The sequence below is a fragment of the Chiroxiphia lanceolata genome, chromosome 16 (genome assembly GCF_009829145.1).
Source record: "Chiroxiphia lanceolata isolate bChiLan1 chromosome 16, bChiLan1.pri, whole genome shotgun sequence".
Lineage (NCBI taxonomy): Eukaryota > Metazoa > Chordata > Aves > Passeriformes > Pipridae > Chiroxiphia > Chiroxiphia lanceolata.
The window spans coordinates 3,308,821-3,323,989 of record NC_045652.1 but is presented as its reverse complement, the minus strand read 5'-3'; the positions used below and the strand labels follow the sequence as shown (position 1 = coordinate 3,323,989).

The 15,169-nt window shown below is 41.4% G+C and overlaps 1 protein-coding gene across 13 annotated transcripts in view; it reads right to left on the bottom strand.

Moving 5' to 3' along the window:
* RBFOX1 (RNA binding fox-1 homolog 1) overlaps positions 1–15,169 on the bottom strand; it is a 1,157,213-nt gene that overhangs the window by 1,069,090 nt on the left and 72,954 nt on the right. The window lies entirely within an intron of this gene.

Here is a 15,169-nt window from a genome sequence, read left to right as displayed (position 1 = left end):
GAGTATCAAAACTAGGACAGTTTGACTGGAGGTAAAAATCCCTCTGATATTTGGATATCTCGATTTTAATTGAGAAGGTACCCTCTCACAAATCGTACCAAAACAAACAAATATCAGCAAACCTTAAAAAAACCAAACCAGCAGCAGCAAAGTTCCATTGTTTTTCACCACTACAGCTACAAGATCCATCTTGCAAGAAAATAGGTAATTTCCATGAATTAAATTTCTGGTCAAGATTTTTAGAGCTTCCCCACTTGGATACCCAGTGTCATGGCTGTAAACAGCTTGTACATTTGACTATTGGAAAAATATTATTCCAGCACAAGAGAGGGGAATTCATGTTACTGATAAAGATGACAGACACGGAAAAACAAAGCATTATTTTTAGGTGACTTTTTTTTTTTCAGACTACATCTGGAGCAACACCCATTCCAATCAGCTCAGGGAGGCATTTGGGATAAGTGGCTTTAACCAGGGAAATTTATGTGGGTGTTTATTCTCAGTCCATACAACTCTAAGAACAGGCTTCCATTGAACAACTTGGCAATTAGATGGATGAATGAGCAGCCTGGAAGAACAGGACCAGGTAACACTGCTCTTGCTGACAATAATTTCTCATCCTGCTAGCCTTAAGTAATTCCTAATGCAAGTTTTCTCTGCTGCTTCTGTAAAATCTGTTCCACTTTGCTCAAGGAGTAAATGTTCCCACATCAGAAAGGGATGAGAAAACAATCCCATGGCCAGATGACTAAAGGACAAGAGGAACGAGAGCCCTCTGAAGGGTGCATTTAATAAATTACTGCTTTATATTGATTAATAAAAAGGGAATTACCTTTTGTCTGGTTTAATAAATGTTTCATTATCCCCACAGTGTTTAATTTTTCACTCTCCTGAGTAGCCACAGCTGGAAACTGGTGAGGCTGAGGTCCCCTCATTGCTATTCCATGGCAGGTGATGTTACAGCAGTGGCCCAGCAGCCTCAGGTGCTCTTTGCTTCCCCAGCCCACAGCACCCAGCTCTCACAGAAATGGGGTTGGGAAGATGAAGAACTCCCCTGCAGAGGATATAAGCTCATGTCTGACCTCCTCTTTATCACTAAGAACAGTCTGTAGAAGTGCAGCTTTATCCACAGTAGATGGAGAGCACTGAAGCTAATTGTTCATACAAGCCTATGGTATATCAGATGGGATGAATCCAAGAGTACTGTGAGACCAGGCCAAAATCATTCCCAGGTTACTCTCCATCATCTCTTGAAATTCATGGTTAGCAGAGGAGGACCCTGATTACTGGAAAAATAGGCAGAACCTCCTGTCCTGGACAAGGGCAAGTAAAGAGACCTTCAGAGGTTGTTCCTAACTCAAATTGCTCTCTAATTTCAGCAGCAGTCCTTCCATTTTAGGTTTGTTTTCCAGCCCTGAGACAAATGGGATCCACCTGAACAGTGTCAAAGACTCCTTTCTCCCTAAATTCTGTAACGAACCAGCACCTGAAATGAATGTTTTTTTTCTGGTGATTTTAAGTCTAGAAGACAGAACATTTGAGATTAATTTTTGAACTGAGCTGTTTGTCCCCATATAAATCTTCCTATCCCAAATTACTCCTTTCTGCTGCTGGTCTGCTCAACAGCAGCTGTGAATTTAAGAGGGGATATCTTTTTGTTCCATTCCTGAAAAATAGCCCTAATATTATCTTTTAGAGGCTATGAGTAAGGGAAGGGGCACAGGCAGCAGAGAACTGTTTCCTCAGCAGGAACATTCCTATGGAAGAGCTGGACATGGGCTACAGGGTTCGAGCAGAGGTCACTGCCAGAGACACCTTGTATGGACAAAGGGGTCACTCCACACCTGGGTTTGAACTGCAATGAACCTGCTGCAGGAACAGGACGCTGACCCTACACTACAGACAGACATATCTGCCTTTTAAGTTCAAACCAGACTCACTCATATCTCAGTTTGTCCAATTTCTCTGCTAAACAGATCAATAGTTTGGCACTCAGGCTCTGTTCTTACTATAACTCAATGAAAAAGAAAATGCCAGGTAGAAAGATTAGGAAGATCCCATTCTTTCTGCTGCCTCTACAGATTTCCCCATTTAAGTGGTCTCCACTGAGCTCATGGATTGCTCAGATACTCCAATAACTTGCCTTCAATCTCATTATCCAAGTAATTTATAAACATAATAAAATGCATCAGTCTTGACACTAGTTCTTGCAAAATTTTACATTGGTATTAATTTTACTTCCTAGATTTTAATTGAAGAGAGTATATTTTGTCACAAGGGAAACTGAACATTAGTTCTTCTGCTTAACAGCCATGTGGCTTCATTAGAAATTACATTAGTTCCTCATTAAGCAACAATAATAGAGTAGATTTGGGATCAATAAAAAAATACATTGCCCCAAGGTGGTGAATAGTTTGGTTCATTTATACTCTCATGAGCCAAATACTTCAGGATTCAGTATTAAAAACCCCCAAACTTTCATGCAATGCTTAAGAAATGTCTTTTTATTTCAAGAAATACAGATTCTGATTGTAATGGAATAAAGGCTCATGCTCTCACACAGCTCTGCATCCTCCAAGCAAAGCTTTAATAATTAAGAACTTGCACCATTTTAAGAAGTCACACCATTAAAACAACTGAACAGGGAGCTTCAATCTCACCTTCAGAACTGACAGATTCAGATTCACCCCACAAAATAAAGCACCTTTGCTGTACCATTTGACCCCACACCAGCACTTAGCCAAGGGCCAGCTGGTAAATGCCATAACCTACAGGGTTTGTGATATTTAGGTTTCAGGGAATTTAATTATGAAATGGACATTTACACAAATCAAAGCAGACCTTTCAACCACTTGTGTCAAGTGAAGGAAAAGCTTCAAAAATATGGTGTAAGTTGGTATATTCTGACTTGAAATCCTGCATTTAGAGAAGCATTTGCTCAAGAATAACACAATCAGACTCCTTCCTCTCTAGAGTCATTCTGGATTTTTTAGGCACTTCAATAACAGGCTTGTAACCAAGCCTGAGCCTAGCTTCAAGGAGATAAGGATCATCCCTGCAGCCCTAGGATTCACATCCTCCAAAGTGACAGCTATGGACACTGGGACTCCTTTCCTCTACACCCACACTGATGCTTCTTTGCACAGCCAGAAACCATCTTCCCTACTAACATGTGCATGCATCCCACTGCAGGATTCCTCGTCAGCTGGGAGCCCACATTCCTCAGTGGCCTCATTGTAGGAGCTCAGAAAGTCCCATGAGAAGTAAACCACACTATCCCAAGTGTAGGACAAATCTCCCTTCAACAAGGACAGCTGTCATCAACATAACACGAGGTTCAGAACAAATGGAAACAGTAATTTGGCTTTCACAGCCATATGGGAGAGTTCAGCCTGCCCTCTGAACGGGAACCTCAAGGAATTAGGCAAGGGTCTGTAATCTCTGAAAGAATCAGACTCACTTCCTTCCCAGGGCTGCCAACAGTGAAAAGAAAAGAAGCACACATTTTTCTATTTACAAATTTGAAGCACTTCAAGAGCAACCTTCCCACAGCTGTTTTGAAGAAGAGTGTGGGATGCTCCAACAACTCAGCTTCAGTTTGCTATCAGATTTCATCAACAGCTTGCTACTTCACTTAACTCAAACCAATAGATGTCAAATATTACGTTCAACTATATTTTCTCTCTCCTCTTTCCCCTTGTTTTTGAGAATTTATTTTGCAGCAACACCTACAGGGCACCAACCTGTATCAGACTCCAATTGCTTGAGGCACTACATCTGCTTTTAAAGATGCAGCACTTGACTTAGAGGTGGCCATAAACCACAGATGAAATTAGGTGTGGGTGAACACTGGAGCAGAAAGAATGCATAGCTCTTCCAGCCACAAAGGAGACATACAAAATATATTCATGCCCTATCAGGCTGTTGTTTTGGAGAGAGATTGGATCCATCAAAAGCTGAAACCGAGGAAAATGAGGGTATTAGATCATGTTCATCCCAATATTAAGATGCTAAGTAATATTTGGGTTGTCAGATCCTTTACAGTGAGTCTGTGGGAGGGACCACTTTTAATGTGAGCTTTTTTCATTGTTAAATGCAAAACTGGGAAGGATCTGAAACAAACTGCTTGTTCCTCCTCCTGCAGCCTGCCTAATTTATAAATTTACAGGTTTTATACTGTTTATTAAATTACAGTGTGAGCAAACCACTGCTGTCATGTAGTAACATCTCTCTTCCAATGTGTGCGAGCAGGGCTGACACAATGAGCATGTGTGTGACATCTCTCTCACACTCCTTCATCTAAGTACAATGCTGCATGCAAAATTAAGGGCATAATTCATGTACAGACTTACATATGGCAGCCTTCAGGAGGATACTGGAGTTAATGAAGACTGACAATGACATAAATAAGAATAAAATTGAACCACGACCCTGCTGCTGCATTTACAGCATATTCTGACATAATATCACAGTGTTGGTGTCAATGGTTATGACTTGGGAAAGAAAATAACAGCATAAAGTTCCAAACCAGACATGCTAGGTAACTGTGGAGAAAGCCATGGTTCTGGAGAGTAACTGAATTCTCATTGTAAATGCAACTATTATGACAGTGTAAGTGGGTTCCAAATTAGCAAACACGGGGATTGATGAAACAATGAAACTATAAGAATGAGTAATATCAATAATATAAACTCAGACTGTCAGGAGAAGTGGAGAAAAAGCTCCATTTCTCTGCAAAATAAATGAATTTTACATTTTTCAGAGGTTTGGGTTTGTGCTGTTTTGATTTTTTCCTTTCAAGCAATACTCTATTAGACAAAGGCAGAAAACAGGAGGAGGAAGCCCAAAAATGTGCAGTTTCTACTTGACCTACATTGTTCCACTTGATCACAGACAGTTATAGCTATATTTCATCTACTGTCCTAAAGCTGTCTCATACTCTCATATATAACCCTCCAAATCTAACAGACATGCACAGAGATGTAGACACACAAATAACTGCAGTTTTAACATGCAGGAGGCTGCTAGTTTTGTGATGGAATTTTATATTAAATACTGCTATTTTCTTTGAACAAGGTAGAAAAATAACAATTTTTCAGTATATCAAAGAAGAGGGGGGCAGGGAAACAATGCAAGAAATAAGAAAAATCATCATCTTAAAAGGATGGGAAGCAACAGAGAGCAAATGAATCCCTACCCATCAGGTCCCACCACACCCAGTATAATTAACCACAGCCCTACATGGCTTTTCTTGCTCAGAGTAACAGTGAAAATCTACATTATTCTCTCATTTCAAAGTTGTGTGATTTAAAAAGAGTTATTATTGTTAAAATAACTAAATGTATGATCTTCAATTTTGTCTTAATACATTAGCTTTTTTTCTCTTACCCCCCTCCACCACCAACACCAAAGTAATTGGAAAGTGTGGGGAAAAAAACCCCAGTTTTTCCAAATGACCATTGAGTCTCTGAAGTTTTATTACCAGCCTTTGGCTGAAAGGGACAAAAAACACCCTGTTTTGAGATTCTTCAATAAATGTATTCATTAATAAAGTAGTCCTTCCTGCCAGTATCTGAAGTTTCCAGATATGTCAGGCTCCAGAGGACTTTTTACAAGAGCGTGAAGTGCCGGGACAAGGGGAAATGGCTTCACACTGATAGAGGGCAGGGTTGGAGTAGATATAAGGAATAAATCCTTCCCTGTGAGGGTGGGGAGGCCCTGGCACAGGTTGCCCAGAGAAGCTGTGGCTGCCCCATCCCTGGAAATGTCCGAGGCCAGGTTGGACAGGGCTTGGAGCAACTTGGGCTAGTGGAAAGTGCCCATGGCAGGGGGTAGAATGAGATGAGCTCTAAGGTTCCTTCCAACACAAACCATTCTCTGATTCTATTTCAAATGGAAATAGAATAAAGGCTTTCAGATATTTTAAAAGCTAACTGAGCAAACCTACAGACCGAGCAGCTCTTTCTCTGTCACTCAACAGTTCAGATATTAAAAGATCAAATCCTGTTAATGAAATACCAACGATCTGATTTCTCTCAGTGAAACCAACCCTCAAGTGTTTTTAGGGTTTCAGGATATTTAACACACACTGAAATGCTTCCAACAAGCCGGAAACCTTCTGTTTCCCCACCTTCACTCGGCATCATTAACTCACAACATGACAGCTTCAGTGCATTAATTGGAAAAGCATAAACCTGCCTTATGAAGGTTCTTGTTGTGCTCAGAAACCCTGACTGAGAACATGGTGTCATTGCTGTTCCAGCTGCTGTTCAGACACATGGCAAGAGACAGGCCATGGTCTGGTGAGTCCATAATCTAACTAGACATGACAAACCAAGTGTGAGGAACTGACTTGCTCAAGGACATGGAGCAGAGCATCAGCAGAGGAGCAGAGGGAATCCAGGTCTTTGTCAGCTCAGCACCCTACACAGTAGATCATACTGTCTCTGGAAATAAAAGAAGTATTGTGTATCTGGAATTTTAATAATTCCTTCCCTTTTAATCAGTTTCTACTGAGAAATCACTCTGCACAACCTTCTGACACACACAGAAGCTCATTTACTTAAAACAACAAGACTTATCCCAAAGGAAAATACTCTAGAGAGGTCTGATTTCCCAAGAACAAACTTTTAAGAAGGTCTTAAAACAAGAGCAAACAAAAATGTCTTGAAATTTGGAGTGCTGATAAAAAAAAAACCTATGCTGTTAGTAAAACAACTGAAAAGCAGGAAAATAATATTTCTCCCAGATGGAAATGGGCACACCCTTCCTTCAAATTTCCACACCTCCCTTCAAATTTGTGCTCTGTATGTACAAACTGAACCTTTCCAATGTCCACTGGTATTAATGGTACTCGGGACTTGCACATGTTGCTTCCAATTTTCTTTTTAATGGATTCCAGGCATTGAAGTTTCCCCTACAAAGCACACGACCTGTGCTTATTATTAAATAATGATAATAATCTGCATTTAAAACTCAGTGGCTCTGCCTTTGACCTGGTATCAAAATATCCCTCTTGAAATGTGTGAACCATCAGAAATCCATCTGTGCCAGCAGAAAGCTCTTTGTGCCCTTTTATTTTTGTTCACATAATTTTGAAATTTGTTTTGACAGAGGTTTGTTATTACTGTGCTCCTTCTTGTCCCCTAAATGCTGTAAACAGGCTATGGATTGGTCCACAACTTTCCTGAGGGCAAACCTAGGGCTGGATAGAGACCACTTTCTGTCTTCTATCCCAAACCACTCCAGACTAACATCTCAAATGCTGCCTCAAATGATCTCAGGTTGTGCTCTAGGACTGGCTGCTCATTTCAGTTACAGTGGCTGGAAATCTGCCCTCCCTGTTCCTGGGCACTGGGAATCTGTGCTATGGCCTCGAGACTTCACACTGGGAAGGGAAAATCTCCACGAGTCTAAGCCAAGCACCCTGCCCAGACTCTGCTTTTGAGCTCAGTCCATCAGGACACCACTCCTGGAGGAGGCCAGAGCAGGAGCACCCACACAGAGTCCCGTCTGCTTGGCCAGGTAAGTCACACCCGGGTGAGCTTGGCTTGACTGAGCCTCTACATCTGAGCCAAAAGGTTGAAAAGTGACCTGACAAACACTGAAATACAAATGGTGTTCCTGCCTGACTTTCCTTTTCACAATCAGTGTGCTGAGGTTAAGCTTGAATTTTGCATGACAAGGAATTAATTTTGAATTGGAGAAACCCAAGAACCAAGTTGCATTTCCTGGTTGTTCTTCTTAGTACTGCAGTAACAAGGATCAGTGTCATGCAGAGGAGTAACAACACATAGACCTTGGCCCATGTGAACACCACTGACTTGGAGAGAAAAATTCACTCCAGACTACAGTTTAAAATCCATGTTTACAGACTGTCTCCATCACCAAGGAACACAAAAGTCACAGTTGTTTGCACAGCACTGCTCATAATGGGCCACTTGGAAGATGAAAAGGTAGTGCAGCCTGTCAGTTTAGTCTTTTTCTTATTATCAGCAACAGCAGCAAAGAGCAGTCACTGTGCTGCCTTCTCTGAGGGAATAAACAGACAAAAGGTTCTTTAAAATACCATTTTCACACCATTACACAAAATTCAAATACAATGTGCTTTCTGCATGTTTGACGAGTTCTTAAGTTCAGTGAATTCAAAATTCAAAAGTTTGTGTCTGTAGCCACACGTGTTTTTCTCCACTTCACTTTAAATTTGGCAAGGTTACACACAGGAGCTTTGTTTTCTCCCCACTGCACACACGCTTAAAATGAAAGTCCTCTGGATGCAGACAAATGACTACTGAACAGCTCTCAGACATCAAATAAACAGAATCCAGGACATCAAATTAATTCTAATATTTGACTAGAAAATGTAGACAATTGGGCTCTCAACCTGGCAAGGTATTAATCTCCATTGAAATAAATTGAACTTAAAAATATGCCTAAAATTCAGGTTTAAGTTGTCTCTTGTATTGGATTTCTGAGTGAAGAAGTTCACTGAATAAACACATCCATTTAACATCTTTTCAATATCACCAAGTGCTATGCTAAAAGGTTCCAATGGCCTATCCATTTTCCTCTTCCTGTATGATTTTAAGATATATACATTATCTCTTGTGTCAGGAATGCTGCTGCTTTTATTTTCCATTAGTCTCTGCTAACAGTTCAGACCATCCATTAATACACCTTAACAACCTTGCCTCATGCTTGTGACAATTTAACTTCCATGGAACTTACACTGATTTTACTGATGGAACATTATTATTAAAAACTCCTTCCCTCTATTAGAATAATAAAGAATCCTCAAATTAAATGCCCATTTTACTACTCACCAATCAAACCCTAATTGTTGTAGACGACATTTTAGTGAAAGAAGTGTTCTTTCAGTGTTCAAAAGCAATTTAGTATCCCAGCAAGAACATTTCACATTAAACACAGGTTTGGAAACATCAAGTGGAAATGTGCTGCATATTGACCAAATTGAGTGAGCTCTACCTTTGTTGTTTTAACTATACCACTTACACAGAATAAAATCACACTGTTATACAAGCACACATGCAACTAGAGAAGCAAATAGAGGAAGTGAACAGTGAATATTCCACAATTGTCATCAGGCTCTTACTCTGCTGTTGCAAGTAATATCCATGAAGTCAGTGAATTTATTAACTACAGCAAATTGGGATTAATATCATGCCTGGGAGGCACAAAATGCACACAAGCACTGGTTAAAAAAAAAAAAATCCTTCAAGAGATATATTTGGCTGTGGTTTTGTGGTTTTATTAAAAATCTGGATTACAGTTAAGAAGCTTATATCATCAGGAGGGAGTCTGCAGACAAGTTTGCAATTTTGCTTAGAAACTTTGATTAAAAATAACTGCAGCTAAGAAATGTCCAACTTCCAAAAAAATGTTACAAAACTTAGGACTTATCAGTATCTGGCAGACAAAACATAAGTAGGGAGATGAGATGATCCCAAACTACATTGTATTATTCACATATCAGACAAAAATTCATGCAGCAGGGATTCGTGACTATTTCTAAGGACTTCCAAAGACAAAATCATTCAGGTCAGAGGATAACTCTGAATCCAAAATCAGAGTGAAAGCAGATCTTTGAAACCCCCAAGCATAGACATTCCAAACCCTCTCTTGTTCCAATGCTTAATTATTCTTAGTGATATTTTTTATTTTTTCCTGATACCCAGTTGGAACACCCTGCTTTTCCATTTCTGGCCAGTCTCTCATTCTCCCACCATTCACTGCAGAACAGAGCCCAGCTCCATCTCCTTGGTGACTCCTCACATACAGTTTGAGAGTTATCTTTCTTTGGCCTTCTCCAGAAAACACAAACCCAGTTCTCTCTCAGCCTCCCCTCGTGGTTCCTGTGCATCAGCCACCTCGGTGGCCCCTTTTCTGGGCTCACTCCAGTTTCCCTACACTTCTCCCATCCTGTGACAACTACAAATTGGACACTATTCCAGGTTGGCTCTGATGAGCAGCAAGGAATATTAGCTTCCCTAAATGCGCTGGCTGTGCTTGAGCTGCTGGAGCACAGGACACTGCTCAGCCCTGGCACTGCCAGAGCACACAGCTGAGCCCTGCTGTGCCCACCAGAATGCCCACTCTGCTGCCAGCCCCCAGCTGGGACCACTGCACAGCTCAGTCCATTTCAGCAGCAGGAATTTGTGTTTGCCCTGCAGGTCTCCACGAGGTTCCCATTTCTCCAGCCTTTCTGGGTGCCTCTGAAAGACAGCCCTTGAGTTCATCGCCTGCACCCCAGTTTGGGGTCCTGTAATGCCACGATATCCATGAGGATGCATTCCATCACCTCCTCCAGATCACTGGCAAAGGCCTTAAACCTGACAGTTCCAAGGCAGCCCTCAAAGGGTTCCATTTCTGATGGGCTGCCAGGCAGAGTTTGCAGCAATAGCAATGGAAAGTCAACAGCACACTTTTATTTTTTTCCCTTCAATCTTGTTTAACAGATGTCATTGACGTGCACTTTTTTTGGTTCAGGTTAAAACAAGCTTTTTTAATCCAATAATAGATTAATGAAGAATACACTGTCCAGGGTCACTCCAATAAGAAGGTACAAAATTAATTTTAACGGGGGGAACGAATCTGGCTCTGTTTCACAGAACAAAATGCAAATGCAGAGGCCATGATATGAGCAAGTTCTACAATCATTTCAAGACAGATTAGGACACTGGGGCACAGGCTGTCCTCTGTAAATAACGGCTGCCACTATCACAGCCCTTCCTCAAACGTGCTAATTACATCCTGTTATCAAATGATGATGCAATTAACCAGGGTGACCATTTCTCTTATCCTGCATGCTCCTTTGGTGACCTAAAAGAATAAATTTAGACACACTCCTGCTTCTTAAATTTCCAAAGTCACAAAATACAAAGGTTCCTCCATGCATTGGCAAGATGTATAGCTTTGCCTTGCCTATCTGAGGCACTGCAGATCACCCAGGCCTCAAGGTTAAGTAAATGTAGCAATTTATCAGAGACCTTGTACACATCTTGAAATCTTTTCCTCAAATTTGGAAGATGACATAATTTGAAGGATGTAATCTTCTTTCACAGATCAAGTCATAGTGGTACATTTTCCCAGGGTTTCAGTGCCATAAATCACAGCAGCTTCCTTAATTTGAGGAGATTTTACATGGCAATTTTACCTTGCACTTTAAAAATGGTTTATTTTTGAACTTGTCAAAGGTAACTGCTACTGCTTCTGACTTTTTCCAGGAAGTCTGCCTAGTTTTTCACACTCATTAACACTGCAGTCTCCCAGACCTTTCTGATACTCAGGATAATTAATTCCCAGGAGAGTTTCCTTCACGCATTAAGATGTAAACTTTGAGCTCTTAAAAGAAAGACACTTGTAGCCCTCAGAGTCCACCTCCTGAAGTAAGCCAAGAAAAAAATCTAACACATCATCCCTCAGCCTTGTTTTCCATTAGCTCTACTTACAGCAATGACTGGGAAGCAATTGCTCAACATTTGACACCTGGACCAAAACAGTGGCTTAACACACACAAGTATTTGTGGTAGAAGAACCTGAACCAAATATCTGCTGGCACATTGGCAGATACTGCAAATACACAGAGTGACCAAAGCATCACATCATTACTGGGCATTTTTAGACTGTTGAATGTTCTCCCACCTTAGAAGATTCAAATAAAGTTGAAAGAAAGCAAATCTATTCAGCATTGGGAACTAGGGCTGACTGAGCAGAGCTGAACTTTAAAACCTCCATAGAGCCCTGGGTACCTGCACTGCATTATTTACAACAGCTCTTCATCTCACACTTCCAAAATTGGAAGTGAAACAACATACTAAACTCTATAGAATGAGTTAACTCACACCAAGATGGGTAACCAGGAGAATATTTTTATGCATCAGCTTATGTAAAATGCAAGCTCTTTCTTCTGCAGTTACATCAACACATAATAATAACAGGGGAAAAGTCTGAAATCCTGACTTGTCACCACTGGTTGAAGAGACCAAACACTTTGCCTCCAGCAAAGCAAGTCACAGCCTAAGAAATCGATTGCCATCCACATCATTTTGGACGCATCACATCATGTCCTTGTCCTGCTGGTGGCTAGTCCATAATATCATGGAACTCACATTAACCTTTTCAACTGTTTTAACCAGCTTAATGCTCTCACAAACACATCAGCAGGACCTAAAGGCAAAAGTTCTCTGTACGTTCAGTGTCAGGTGTTCATAAGAGAAAGAAAATCCTATGGCCACAGCTTTACAAATAGATAATACAAGCAAGAAGATTAAACCCTTTGCCCAGAAGCAGACAGGCAGTTAGTGGCAGATCAAATGTTTCCTCAATCCAGTGCAATCCCAGAACACAAAGCATCTTTGCTTTCCACTCTGTCAGAATCTTTTTTTCCCCCATGCAGAGCTAACACGTTCAGTACTTTTCCTTAAAAGAAACAAACTGAACAACTGCCACCACACAGGTGCTACACTTCCAAAGCAAACTGGTGCTCCCAGTACCAGCATGTTCTGCAGCACTTTATTTCTCAGTTATCAAACAGAATTATCACATACCATTCTGGTTTCACAATATTATTCAAGGGTGGAAATCCATAATATTAAATTCATCCATTATATAATTTTTCCAACATAAAGAAGCGACATCATGGACGAGCCTGCCCAGCAAAACAACTGCAGTGGAACCTTGTAGGAATATTATCCCAGTATGATTTTCTGTATACAAATACCTTACTTACTTGAGCCAGCAGCAAGTACCTCCACAGCCCAGTGGTTTCCCCAGCATTCCCAGAAGCTGCCCACCAACTCCCAGCTCTGAGGAAAGCTGAGACCCTGGAATGGTCTCTGGGCTGCCCAACCCTCCAGAGCCTGAGGGAGCTGGGAGCTAATCCTGTCTGACTGAAATCACCTGTGGTTTCATTCCCCAAACCCTGCAGCTGTTAAGACTTATTCCCTGAAGGAGAGCAGCCCAGCTGGGAGGGGGACAGGGAACCTGGCCAGCACAGTCACCCCTAACTCGAATTACCTGGGGCAGGAGCAGGGCTGGGAGACTGGCAACAGCTGAGGGCCCAGGAGCAGCCACCATGGGGGCAGAGGCTCCTCAGCTCCACTTCCAGGACCCCCAGGGAAAGCCAAATTCACTCAGGAGTGAGAGGCTTCCTCAGCCAGGGGTGACGGGGCCACACGGCCCAGCAGGTACACCTGGACACAGAGGTGTTCCAGGTCAGGAACAGCCTGCCTAGGGCTGGCCAAGGCTGAACAGAGGACACAGTCTTAAGCTGTGCCAGGGGAAGTTTAGTTTGGCCATTAGGAGGAATTTCTTCCCAGAAAGGGTGATTAAATATTGGAATTGGCTGCCCAGGGAGGTGGGGGAGTCAGGAAAAACTGGACATGGCACTTAGTGCTGTGGTCTGGTTGATGTGGTGGTGATGGGTCGTAGATTGGACTCAGTGATCTCAGAGGTGTCTTCCAAGATCATGGAGTCTGTGATTCTGTGTCATCCCAGAGGCACAGGAATAGCTCAGAGGAAAGAGAAGGAACTCACAAGAGGAAGAGACTCCACTTCTCCTCTGCACCGTGGATCCCCAGCTCTAGACAGGCTTTGGGTGTGCAGGACACTGCAGGGGATGCAGGAGCAGAGCTGAGTTTGGGCACTGGGGCATTCCAGACAACAAATGTTAGTGCAGTCCTTGATTATTAGGCACAGGGTCCCCAGGAATCCTGTCACCTATAAGTAGAAGCTTTTAGAAATGTTCAAGTTTGTTAAAGTTCATATTTTATTTATGTGGCTCTGTTATTTTACTGTTACATATGAAGAGGGAGAACAATAACTGATGGTTTTGCACATGAGTTCAAGACCCACAGTAATTTAGACCCCGAGTGTAACAGCTGTATTTTCAAGTGTATTGAGGGCAACTGGAAATAAAATCATGGGCAATATTCTATCCCCTTCTATTGCTGTCTGACTTGGGCCAGGGCATGGCAAAAAGCACAGAGAAGTGTCTGGGTCACCCCAGAAAGGGGCAGGAGCATCCCTGGGGTGCTGTGAGAGACACACAGAGGCCCCTGGGCTACAGGTTTCATTCACCCCCCGAATGCCCCTCTTCTCACTGGCAAACACTAAGTGTGTACCAGCAGCAAACTGAGCTCCACACTCAGTTCAGGCAGGACACCACCTCTCCCTTTGACCATGGTGAAGTGGCACTTAGCCTGCAGCATCGTGTTACTACATATAGAGAAATAATTTCCTTTTCAATCGAGCTAAACTTTACATAATAAAGTATTAAGAAACACAGCACGACACAGTGCAGTAAATTTACCATAATACTTTTTGTCTGAGCAAAACAGTGATGACAAACAGCTCCAAACAATTTATATGTCCCCAAGAAAGCACAGAAAATTTATAGGAACATAATTCAATCTTACTACCTTACATGAATAAATAAGAGATCAGTTGGTGTCTAAATTAGTATATAAAGTATTTTCATAATAATAAGCCTATCTCCCACCAAAAAGGCTCTGAAATGCACTACAATCACAATTCTGTACAGATTATAATAACTGATTACATAAAAGCTTCAGAGCACAGAAACAAGAAATTAGTTACATTGGTCAGAACTAACAACACCAAAAAAAGTGGATTAAAGACAATAATGGAAAATATTAAGAGTGTTAATTATAACCTATTATTTTAAAGTTGTTCAGAGAATAAGAAAACCTGTTCATGAAATAGGTGTACTAGTAAAATTAGAGGCATTTGGGGAAAGATTGTATGATTATGAAGAAGTACCTCTTAACATGTAATGGCTTGTTATTGGGGAATATAGACAAGGAGTTTAAGGCTGGTCTTCTTAATCTTACCATATATATAGTCCTGCAGGTAAGTAATTTTCTTACTACTTAGATATCTCCTGTCTATTACTACTATATTCAAAACACAAATTTTAGGATACAAGGGCAACACCTTCACCAAGGTAATAATGCAGTTAGACTGCTTCAAAACCAGGAAACACCACACAAACCCAATCCAGTTACAAATCACTGAGACACTGAATAGGGTGCTCATAGTTTAATCCTGGAGTAGGTCCAGTAACAGTAACACACATTTCCCACAGTGATATTTGTGATAGTTAATACAATATTTGTTAATTAAACACAGC